This window comes from Melitaea cinxia, chromosome 7, assembly GCF_905220565.1.
Source record: "Melitaea cinxia chromosome 7, ilMelCinx1.1, whole genome shotgun sequence".
NCBI lineage: Eukaryota > Metazoa > Arthropoda > Insecta > Lepidoptera > Nymphalidae > Melitaea > Melitaea cinxia.
The window spans coordinates 5,047,842-5,060,167 of record NC_059400.1 but is presented as its reverse complement, the minus strand read 5'-3'; positions in this window follow the sequence as shown (position 1 = coordinate 5,060,167).

Sequence of the window (12,326 nt, the reverse complement as noted above, 5' to 3'; positions counted from 1 at the left end):
AATAAGCCTGCGGATATATCACATAATTATAAAAAAAAAAAAAATCCGAACGCATCCTACCTAATTTACTATGTACTCCATCTAGCAATCACTTACGCAATCACTCTGATTCCAAAGTCAAGCTGCACCGTCTAAACAAGTCGGCCTATAAATGTCGACATTGTCTATGGTTGGAGTAATCCCCGAATGATGTATTAAACTTTCAGTCTGATAGGAGTGAGTGGCGTTATTTTGTTTCGTTTGATATTTAAAATGGAGTAAGATAAACAGAAGTTTTGACTCGTTCGTTTAAACATTATTTCATTATGTCGAAAAGAACATATTTAAGTGGTTCACAAAAAAAGGAAAAAATTTAGCCCCAAAAGAAATAACGGAAAAACTTCCAAAGAATTATTTGGGATGCTTAGAACTGATTAGTTAATTTGGTCCTTTTCTTGCTGGTCACATACAAAACTGCGGAAATCGTGTGTTACTGAAGCAGTAACATTCTTTCGATTTGTACAAAAATTGTTCAATCTTTTTCTCGGCTTCAACAAAACGATGGAAAATTTTGACAGAGCATTTAGCTACAAATAAAGTCCTAAAGTATTTTTCTTTCGTCTAAACTAGATGGTCTGCACACGCCAATGCTATTAATGCTTTGCAAAATCGTAATTTAAATATGCTTAAGAGAATAAAAAATTAATTGCGAACAACAATGTTACAAAAACGACTGAGTAATTTGTCAATTATGTGCATAGAAAGTGATATCCTTCAAAAATTAACTTTAAGGATATAATAGAAGATTTCTCTTAACAGAAATCCCGAAAGAAACCGTTATCACAATCATAACAAAAAAAACCAGCAGCATTCTAATATCATTAATGACATATTTTATCATACTATAATGATTGACTATAATAATGATGACCTATAAATGAATGGTGGATAAATTAATGGTCATACTTAGTAAAAAAATGTGATTATAATTCGTTTTTTTTACTTCGCAAAAGGGCCATAAATTCTTGTGCGCCGAAGGGCCTAGTTTAAGACGGCCCTGGCTATCAGTCGGCAACAGCTATGGAAAAACACTTTGCCGACATTCCACTTTCGACTACTAATGAACTTATATCATTGCCTGCAGGCCTAGCATGCACGCCACGACAAAATTTTGTCGACCCCTTTTCTCGTATTATCTCTCTATGTCTACAGTAGCTAACATGCGTGCACGCGATACTCTTCTCGTTACGTCAAGAAGAGATAATCATTAAATTTTAGTGATCTGTGATATTTATCTCTACGGAAGCTAACATGACATCGTAATTTTGTCGAATTTTGTCGTTTTAGGAAGAGAAACTTCTCGTCTTCAATATTATCGACGAGAAAGACGATAAATAAAAAATAAATAAAACCGGGTGCCTATTTTTTGTATACCATGGCGTTTCCCTATTATAATTATATAATTTCGGTATACGAAGAGCGGGAAATGCGAAAAGTCGAGTGAAGTGTGCCATATAATGACACAAAAAACGTATTTGCGCCCTGTTGCTTCTTATTCTAAATAATAATAATAATAATACTTTATTTCAGACTAAAGTATAAGTCCATATTGGGTTAGTACAACAAGACAAGACAACATTCAGAATAAAAAACAAAACAAAATTATATTAAAAAAATCAATAACTAAAAATAAAATTAAATAGAATAAAAGTAAAATCAATAATCAAAAAAAAAAATCAAAAATTCAAAAAATTTTAAAAATTAAAATAAAAAAAAAAAAAAAAAAAACAATGCGTGATAGAATTACAATTATCTAATGTGCGACAAGATATAAAGCACAACACGAGCATATTGTTTTACATATATAATTAAATTCATTTACTTACGCCGTTTTATTTACCATATTAGATTTTTTAAATTAGATATACACTTTTTATCTTAGCCAAAAGGCCGAGAACATTGTTAAATAAAACATGTGTCACTCGTTTGAAATTGGTCAATAACCTTGTAAATTCAACTTTACGACATAAGAAATAAGAATGATATTCAGTTGTGATTATGATTGATAATGTTTCTCTACTCGACAAGGCGAAGTCTTCGGAAGAGAATTTTGTCTCTCGTAGTGCGCATGTTAGGGTAATCGAGAAAATACTCGATGTAGACATTATCTTTCTCTCTCGTCAAGAGATATCTCGTTGTATGCATGCTAGGCCGGCTGAAGTCGCTGAATCGTTGTTTAAACAAAATGTAAATGCGTGCAAAGGTAATTTTATTTTCAAACCCATAGACGCTACAACTGAAATTGTTAAAACATTCAAAACTTTAGAAATTAAAAACACCACTGACCTCTGAGGTATATGATCTGTTAAAATTATTGGTATAATTGTTGATATCAGCACCCTACTTAGTGATCATATTTAGCGAATGTATTATGTATGTATACGCTTCAGCCTGTAATATCCCACTAACGGGGATAGGCCTCTTCCCCCATGTAGGAGAAGGATCAGAGCTTAATCCACCACGCTGCTCCAATGCGGGTTGGCGGATGGATATATTCCCTACTACGAGTAACGATCGCTATCAGGTGTACATGATAACAACCGGGACCGACGGCTTAACGTGCTCTCCGAGGCACGATGGGGACCCACAAGGACTGCACAAACACCCAGACCACGGCAAACACCTGTATGGCCAATACAAATGTTTGTCATATGCGGGGATCGAACCCGCAACCGCCAACGCAACAGGTACAATCCATGGCTCTAACCGTTGCGCCAACGCGGCGTCATTATAGATATATATATATATATATATATATATATATATATATATATAGATAAGTGGTGAGATCCCTGATCTTATGAAGCATAGTAAAGTTATACCTTTCTTTAAGTCCGGTTGTTATACAGATCCAACAAATTACAGTCCCTTTTTTATTCTACCTGCCTGTAGCAAACTATTTGAAAAGTGATTCACGGTCAGCTTTTAAATCATTTCACAAGAAATAAATTTTACATAACAAGCGGTTTGGTTTCACTAGAGGACGCTCCACAACTGATGCCGGTGTAGAGCTTTTTATTTATTTTATTTTTATTTTATACTTTAATGTACACTATAAATATATTACAAACCAAGCATAAATACTGTGAAGTACAATGGGAGGACTGAAGGCTAATTAGCCATTTCTTTCAGACAACCCAGAAATAAAAAGTGAATCCTATTATTTAAATTGAGTAGGTGGTGTACTTGTATAATAAACTTACATCTAATACTTATAGAAAATACATAAGTAAATGATAAATATAGTATATATTGTATCATAAACTAATAAAGTATGTAGTAAATAAATGTAAATTAAAGATGAAAGTTAAGTGAAATGATAAACACAACTATACATATAAACAAAAAGGAAAACCGAAACGAAAGAAATTGCACCTATTAAATTTTTATTTATTTATAATACTCTTTATTGTACACAAAATAAAGAGCAGTGTACAAAGGTGGTCTTATCGCTAGAAGGGCGATTAAATTTATCATCGATTATTTTAATTATCTCCATCTTAAGATAGTGATCATTGACGTTGTTTTTAAAAGTCAATCGTGATTAAGCCTTCCGGATGGGTAAGAAAAAACTATTCCATAATTTAACATAATATAAACAAATACACTTAGAACCAAGCGGGAATCGAACCTGCAACATACGTTTAACGACATCTAATATATAAAATTCTCGTGTCGCGGTGTTTGTAGTTAAACTCCTCCGAAACGGCTTGACCGATTCTCATAAAATTTTGTATGCATATTGAGTAGGTCTGAGAATCGAACAACATCTATTTTTCATCCCCCTAAATGTCAAGGGTAGTCGACCACAATTTTTTTTTATGTATTTTGATAATTTATTTTATTTTTATTTTATTATGATTTAGCATCAAAAAATACATACAACCCTAAATTTTCATAATATACATATATGGCAAAACAACGTTTGCTGGGTCAGCTAGTATTTGTATAAAAAAGGACCACTATAAACTGCGCCAACGAGCTTGTCAATATAGCACAGGTGCAGTTTGTTTCTTTTTTTTTTTCGAAACGTTAATGTAAATAAATAATTGTGTTTGCTCGCAAACGAAAAAAAAACCGACTTCAATTACATCGAAGAGTAATACAACGTAGATCGACGAAAAAATAGTCAAGTAACTACGCGTTATCAAAGATTACTCAAAAAGTAGTTATCAGATCTCGATAAAATTTATATGTAACCACATGATAAACATCACCTTTTGATTAAATTAAAAATTATCAAAATCGGTACACCCAGTAAAAAGTTATTGCGAATTTTCGAGAGTTTCCCTCGATTTCTCTAGGATTCCATCATCAGATCCTGGTTTCCTTATCATGTTACTAAACTAGGGATATCCCCTTTCCAACAAAAAAAGAATTATCAAAATCGGTACATTCAGTAAAAAGTTATGCGGTATAATACAACGTAGGTCGACGAAAAAAGCGTCAAGTAAAAACGCATTATTAGATATAACTCGAAAAGTAGTTGTTAGATCTCAAATAAATTTAAATGGGACCAATTGGCACACACCACCTTTCGATTAAAACAAAATTTGTCGAAATCGGTCTACCCGGTAAAAAGTTCTGATGTAACATACATAAAAAAAAAAAAAAAAAAAGTACAGTCGAATTGAGAACCTCCTCCTTTTTTGGAAGTCGGTTAAAAAGTCATTACAATTGCAAAAGCATGACCCCATTAAATGAGAATTTAGGTCCAAAAATTACTTTGTTTTGGACATCTAAAAATACAAAACACAAAAAATAATCATGTTAACAATAATGCCGTGTGCCAAGTGCACGAGAGTGATGCTGGGTGATAGGGTGCTCGGGATGGCTAAAACCATCATGAGTGACCCGGACGCCGAAGGGGCTTTCGGGGCTTGGAGGCTACCGCAACTGAGATGGACAAACGGGGTACCCGGATGCGGCAAGACAACTCACATAGTCAGGAACTTCGATGAGGACGGCGAAGTCGTAGTCACAACCACGATCGAGGCAGCGAAAGGTCTTAAAGAGAAGTTGGCGCACCGCTATGGCAATAAGGCCAAAACGAAGGTGCGCACAATGGCGTCTATACTGGCAAATGGTTTTCGTGAGGGCGTTAAGTTAAGCCGATTAACGGTAGACGAAGCCCTTATGAACCATTTCGGAGCCATAGTCATGGCTGCCCGGCTATCGGCAGCAGAAGAGGTGGTCCTCATCGGAGACGTAAACCAGCTGCCGTACATCGACAGGGAAAACCTGTTCGAGATGCGGTACAGCAGACCTTACCTGACAGTAGGTATCTCATGCGAGCTGTCCTGCACGCATCGAAACCCAAAAGACGTTGCTTTCGCCATCAGTGAGGTGTACGACGGGATCTACAGCTCGAGCCCGATCATCCACTCGTTGCGCATGGAAGGATTCACCGACTCACGAATACCAGCAGAACAGGACCGGACCCTGTACCTGACTTTCACGCAAGAGGAGAAGAAGGCGTTGATAGGTCGGGGATACGGAGCTGGGGAGGGGTCGAGAATCCTGACCATTCATGAGGCGCAGGGACAGACGAGTGAAAACGTCATTGTTATCCAGACGAGGGCGGAGAGGCTTCGAATCCATGATAGTGTCTTGCACGCGGTGGTCGCGGTGACTAGACACACTAACACCTGTGTCTATTACACCGACGACAAGGACGACGCAATTGGCTACTTCGTCAGAAGGGCGGTGGAGGCTAACCGTAGGCAAATTCTCGAGCACAGTCTCAAAATGGCGATCCATAATAGGGATGCGAATGTTATTGAGGATGTGCTCGCGAAACTGGCGGCGGGCGCTGGTTTAGAAAAATGAGAGTGGCCGTCGACAATGCGGTAAATTAACAATGTAAGTCACACAATGTAAATTATAAAGCATGTAGTGCATTATAAAAAAAAAACCATAGTCGTAAGTGATTATTCTAGTTATTGTTATTTAATTTAATTCTAATAATTATTCTAATTATTATTATTATATAATTATATATATCTCTCACGGTCAGTTTTGGACTCACCATCGAAATAGAGAAAATAAGCTTTAGTTCGTAATTCGAATGCAATGTTGAAAATAATACGCCTCAATACTTGAAAATTAAAATTTAAATAAAAAAAGGCATGGGCACTCAAGAGCCTATGGATGTTAAAATTTAAATAAAATAAAAAAAAAAAAAAACAATAATGCCGTGTGGTTCCCAGGAGCCTAGAAAAGTAGCCACCATTTCCTCTGCCTAAAGAAGGTCAACTAAAGCTGCATAACACCTGCGCAGCTTCTTTGGAGAGCGAGTCTAGATTGGATAGGCGGTGTAGTTATATGTATAACAAACTTAAATACAAATGTTGACATTTAAATACATACTTATAGAAAACACATAAATAAATAAAAAGAAGAATAAAAATATAATATATATCATAAACTAATAAAATATATGCTAAAATTATAAAGCTGAACAGTTTGTGTTTGTTTATTTATTTAAACGCGCTAATATCAGGAACTGCCTTCTCTTCAGCCTGTAATATCCCACTGCTGTACATAGACCTCTTTCCCCAAGTATGAGAAGGATCAGAGCTTAATCCACCACGCTGCTTCAATGCGGGTTAACGGATATATTACCTACTATGAATAACGATCGCTGTAAGGTGTACGTGATAACAAACGGGACCGACGGCATAACGTGCTCTCCGAGGCACGGTGTGGAGACCCACAAGGACTACACAAACACCCAGATCAAGGCAAACATTTGTATGGTCAATACAAATGTTTATCATGTGTGGGGATCGAACCCGCAACCGCCAGCCCAACAGCAACAAGCCAGTACTGTGACCGTTGCGTCAACGCGTCAACAAAATAACCTCACAGCGAATTAATGAGCAAAAAAAATTAAAAATTGATTATTGCATTATAATTACTATTAAGTATTTTATTGCATTATAGTCTAAGATACGAACTAGACATGATCGTCAACCATCTGCTAAATGGATAAAAATTAAATAATTATCTACTTTAGTATGTTAAAGATAAATCGCAAAGGGTTGGCTTGAAAATTCCTGACTAGGCAATATTGTATTCGGCAACCGTCATTCAAATCCGACTTTTATCAGACAACCCTATGTCATCGTATTTGTAATGAAACAGCGCTCATTTTAATGTAAAATTTATTTATTAACATGTGGTTGAAAGTAAACGGAAAAATATATATTAATATACCTGTTTATACCGGCCAACCCAGTAGTTATGCCAAGAAAATATAGTAAATACAGTTGCCAGGAAGATACAGTTTTCATACTGTTGGTAGGTACTAAATTTATTCTTTAAACTCGTAGGTGCAGCTTTAAAAAAGAAATATTTAATTTTGAATTAAATATAGCCAGGAAAGGAATTTTTAGTCAACCCTTTCGCGACTGTTTCTAATATACTGCAATAAATACAAAATAATTTTCACTCATCATGTAACAGATGGGTAAAGTTCGTCTCTAGTTCGGATCTCCTACTATAATAGGAATTTTAATTTCGTATATCTATAAATGACCATAAATAATAAAGAAAAAAAAATATCTTTAAATGAATAATTTTTATATCACAAGTGTCACGTACAAAGATTTTCGATACAAGAATGTTTCAACATTTACGGTTAAATTGCTACTGTATCTCATTAAAATTTAAAATATTTAAGGCTATTAGACCGTATTAAATTACTGCAAATGCATATTATTGCCAATGACCTTAGCCGTTTCTTCCTCTCTTCTGTCGTATGTATATTTGTATTTTTATATATATTGTATATATTATATTTATACATTTATTTAATACGGTATAATACCGTATTAAATTACTGCAAATGCATATTATTGCCAATGACCTTAGCCGTTTCTTCCTCTCTTCTGTCGTATGTATATTTGTATTTTTATATATATTGTATATATTATATTTATACATATACTAGCTGACCCCGCAAACGTTTCTTTGCCATATATGTTATTAACGCTTAATCCCCCCCCCCTTATAACTTAGGGGTATGAAAAATAGATGTTGGCCGATTCTCAGACCTACCCGATATGCCCACAAAATTTTATTAAAATCGGTCGAGCCGTTTCGGGGGAGTTCAATGTTTAACACCATGACACGTTATAAGTCTATATATTTATGTACACCACCATATCGTCTAATTCTTTGTCATGTCCTTTTCATGCTTAAGGTTGTCTGGAAGAGATCGCTCTTTTAGCGAGAAGATTCGTACATGTTTATGTTTTCCTTTCGATGTACAAACTTCCTCTGTTAGTGTACAATAAAGAATATTTGTATTGTATTGCGTTACGCACATTTAATGTAATAATGGCGTATATTAAAGGCTTTTATTTAACTTGCAATGTATGTCGTATGTATGTATGTATGTATGTAGGTATTAATAATAAAAATTTATAATCAACTAGCTTTTACCCGTGGCTTCGCTCGCATTGATTTTTTTTTTTATAAAAAATCCTATCTTACTTCTTATACCTCCAAAAATATATGTACAAACTTTCATGATGATCGGTTAAGACGTTAAGTAGCTTTCGCGTGAAAGCGTAGCAAACAAACTCACAACAAACTCGTATATTCACTCTCACTATAATTTAAAATAGTACATATATATGTATATATATATGTACAGTATATATATATATATATATATATATATATATATATATATATATACTAGCTGTGCCCGCGGCTTCGCCCGCGTTGAAATCAGTGTGGCACAAAGTTTTCCCGGCAAATTTCCACTGAAACTCTCATCAAAATAGGCTTAGCCGTTCCAAAAATCTTCCTCTTGAAGCCCTCTCTCCAGTGGTGAAACCGCATGAAAATCCGTTCAGTAGATTTTGGGGGAATCGATCATATACACTTTTGGGGACTTTGTTTTATAATACACTAACTGTTGCCCGCGACTACGTCCGCGTAATTATGAAGATATGCATAATTATTAAGATTTTTAACGCAAATTATTTTGATCACTTGAAATGCTTATCACACTGAGTAACTTTTTAAAAGGCACAATTTAGTATAATTTAATAGTTGTTTTTAAAAAACCTCTCTATACACCACATTTTTAGTTTTATTTTCAGGCTGCAGTATAAATAACCTATCAGGCGAACTTATAGCTGCTGTATATGTTTCATACAAACTATCAGCCCCAATTAAACCCCCTTAGCGGTAGAATATCGCAAAATCCGTTCTAAGCGGACGTCTACTAACTATAATCTACCTCCCTGCCAAATTTCATTTTTGTCCATCCTGGATAGATGGACCATCCAGCGGTTTTTGAGTTCTCGTGATGAGTGAGTCAGTAAATAAGGACTATAACTATTATATAAGGATACAGGACTGTCATAAAAACTTCCAACCCCCGATTTATCCCCAAACAGGAGTTGTTTTCTACAGATACATTATTTGGACACCTTCTCACCATCTATAGAGCATTCATTTTAAATTTCAACTCTCTTACTTCAAAAACATAGGATTTTCATACAAATTTCCAACCCCCGTTTTACCCCTTTATGGATTGAGTTTCGTAAAATCCGTTCTCAGCGGATGTCTACGCCCTATATGAAACCTACTTGCCAAATTTCAAGTTTATAGCTGTTATAGTTTTGGAGATTTCGTGATGAGTGAGTCAACCTACCATCCCCCGTTTTAACCCCAAAAGGGAGTTGATTTCTAAAGATACATTATTTGAACACCTCACCATCTATACAGTATACATTATAAATTTCAAGTCTCTTACTTCAAAAACATAGGATTTTCATACAAACTTCCAACCCCGTTTCTCACCCTTAGTGATCGAGTTTCGTAAAATCCTTTCTTAGCGGATATCTACGTCTTATCTACGAGCCTACCTGCCAAATTTCAAGTTTGTAGGTGTTATAGTTTCGGGGATTTTGTGATGAGTGAGCTTTCGCTTTTATATATTATATAGATATAGATATATTTATAATGACAAAAAAATAACAATAAATATAGAAAAATCGTAAACAGCTGAAACTATAGTCAATTGGATTGGATATTGACGTGACCGTTGATAATACAGTGCAACGGTATTACAGTACTCAGGGTTGGAACTTCATTACTGGACTGCTAGATGGCGTTGAAGTAGCTAGATTTTGAGATTTTTTGACAAATAGTTGTTTTATTTTTCGTAAAAAATTTTTATTTATTTTTTCATAAAAAGTTACTTCTAATACCTCCAAGAATATGTGTACAGTTTCATGATGATCCGTTGAGTAGTTTTCGCGTGAAAGCGTAACAAACAAACTTACATTCACATTTATAATATTAGTAGGGATAATATTGACATTTTATCATCCTCGAATTTAATCAATTCAAATTCTTATAACATGACATATTTGAAATTATACAAACACACTAGCTATTCCCGCGACTTTGTCCGCGTGTAAATTAAAAAAAACACACAAACATAATACAACAAAATAAATAAACTTCTAAAATAAAAGTAGCCTAAGTTACGCCTTATTACATCAGCTATCTGCCAGTGAAAGTCCCGTCAGAATCGGTCCAGCTGTTTCAGAGATTAGTCGGAACAAACAGAGACAGATAAAAATTGTAAAAAAAAACATTATTTTGGTATATGTACCATGTATACATCCATATGCATTTAGTAAATAGCGGTTATTTTAATATTACAAATAGACACTTCAATTTTATTTGTTTGTATAGATTTCTTAATGTAGAAACTTGTAGAAAATTAAACTGAGAGATGAAACTATTTAATAAATAATAATAATTTCGTCAGCACACTAACGAAAAAACTAGTTCAATTACATCGAAAAGTAATACGACTATACCTATAGATAGGTAATAAGACAGTCAATTAAATACGCCTTATTAGAGATAACTCAAAAAGTGCATGTCATATCTCGAGCAAATTTAAATGAGACCACATGTTAAGAACCACTTTTCGATTAAAATAATAATTAAAAAACAAAAAAAAACCCGCCTGCGTGAAAAACAACTAATATAAAATCAACTGAAAGCGCTGGAACAAGATAAAAATTCAATAATTACACAGAGCCAGCGAAATAAATCGAGACAATATCAAACATTATGTACCGTACACTTAAAAATGTCAATACGGTAGTCTTTCGAAATTTTATGTAACATCGTAGGTACATAACATGCGATCGGAGACATGCACAAATAGAGAATGATTTGACTTATTCTTCAATTTCATTCAGTGATTCTGGAGATATGAGGTAATAACGAATATTACATACATAATTATATATATGCGTACAAGATACGCGCGAATAACATAACCCTTCCTTTGCAGTCGGGTAAAAAACTGATTGTCAGTAAGGTGGTTTACGGACGACAGTTTTAAGTGATGACGTCATAAAGAACCACTGATAAAAAATTGCATACTTTAATGAAATTAATTGAGTTATTATCACAGATTTATCGTTGTTACCTAGGTATGATACGAAGGAATTGATTGAAAGTTACAATTTTTTCGATAAATTAACATTTATTTTTTGGATCTGCCAGCTTTGACGTCATATATTATAATTATGTGTCACAAGCCCACGCTTGGGCCGATTGTGCCTCTCTATCGATTGTTTCGCGCTTCCGCTTAGACGCTCAGGCTCTGGCGGAAGGTGACACTTTTTCGTGCGTGTACCCGTGCAGTGTTCATCGATTATCATGTCAAAAAATAATCATCATAATCGATCCACCCAGTAAAAAGTTATGAGGACCGACTATTTAATAAGAAACAAAAAATTATCGGAAACAGAACCTCTTTCTTTTATTGAAGTTGGTTAAAATTTAAAAATAAAAAACTACTTAATAATTTGGGCCGTCCGACGCAAGTAGTCACCAAAGCAGCCGTCCCCGGTGAGAGCCATCGTCAAACGGAAGGTTAGGGGCTTGCGCTTACGGCGCATCCACCGCTCTAGGACCGGGCGCAAGCCATTACGCGTGTGCCTTACGGCTGCTCCGCCAGGTCCTACCCCCACCTCCACATTAGTGCTTCTTGCCCCATCCGGCGCACCCGTAGGATCCCGTCCAACGAGGGGTTCTTACCAAGAGCCCTTCTACCCGAAACGTATGAGTAAGTCTCGGCGAGGACCTCCGCCACGAGCTCCCACGGGGAGTCGCCGGCTAGAACAGTAGCTGCAGCCCACGATACCGTACGGTACCCCCGGATCACCCTCACTACGATTATCCTCTACGCAGACCACAGTGCGGCCTTATTCCTCGCAGTCAGGCGATTCGCCCAA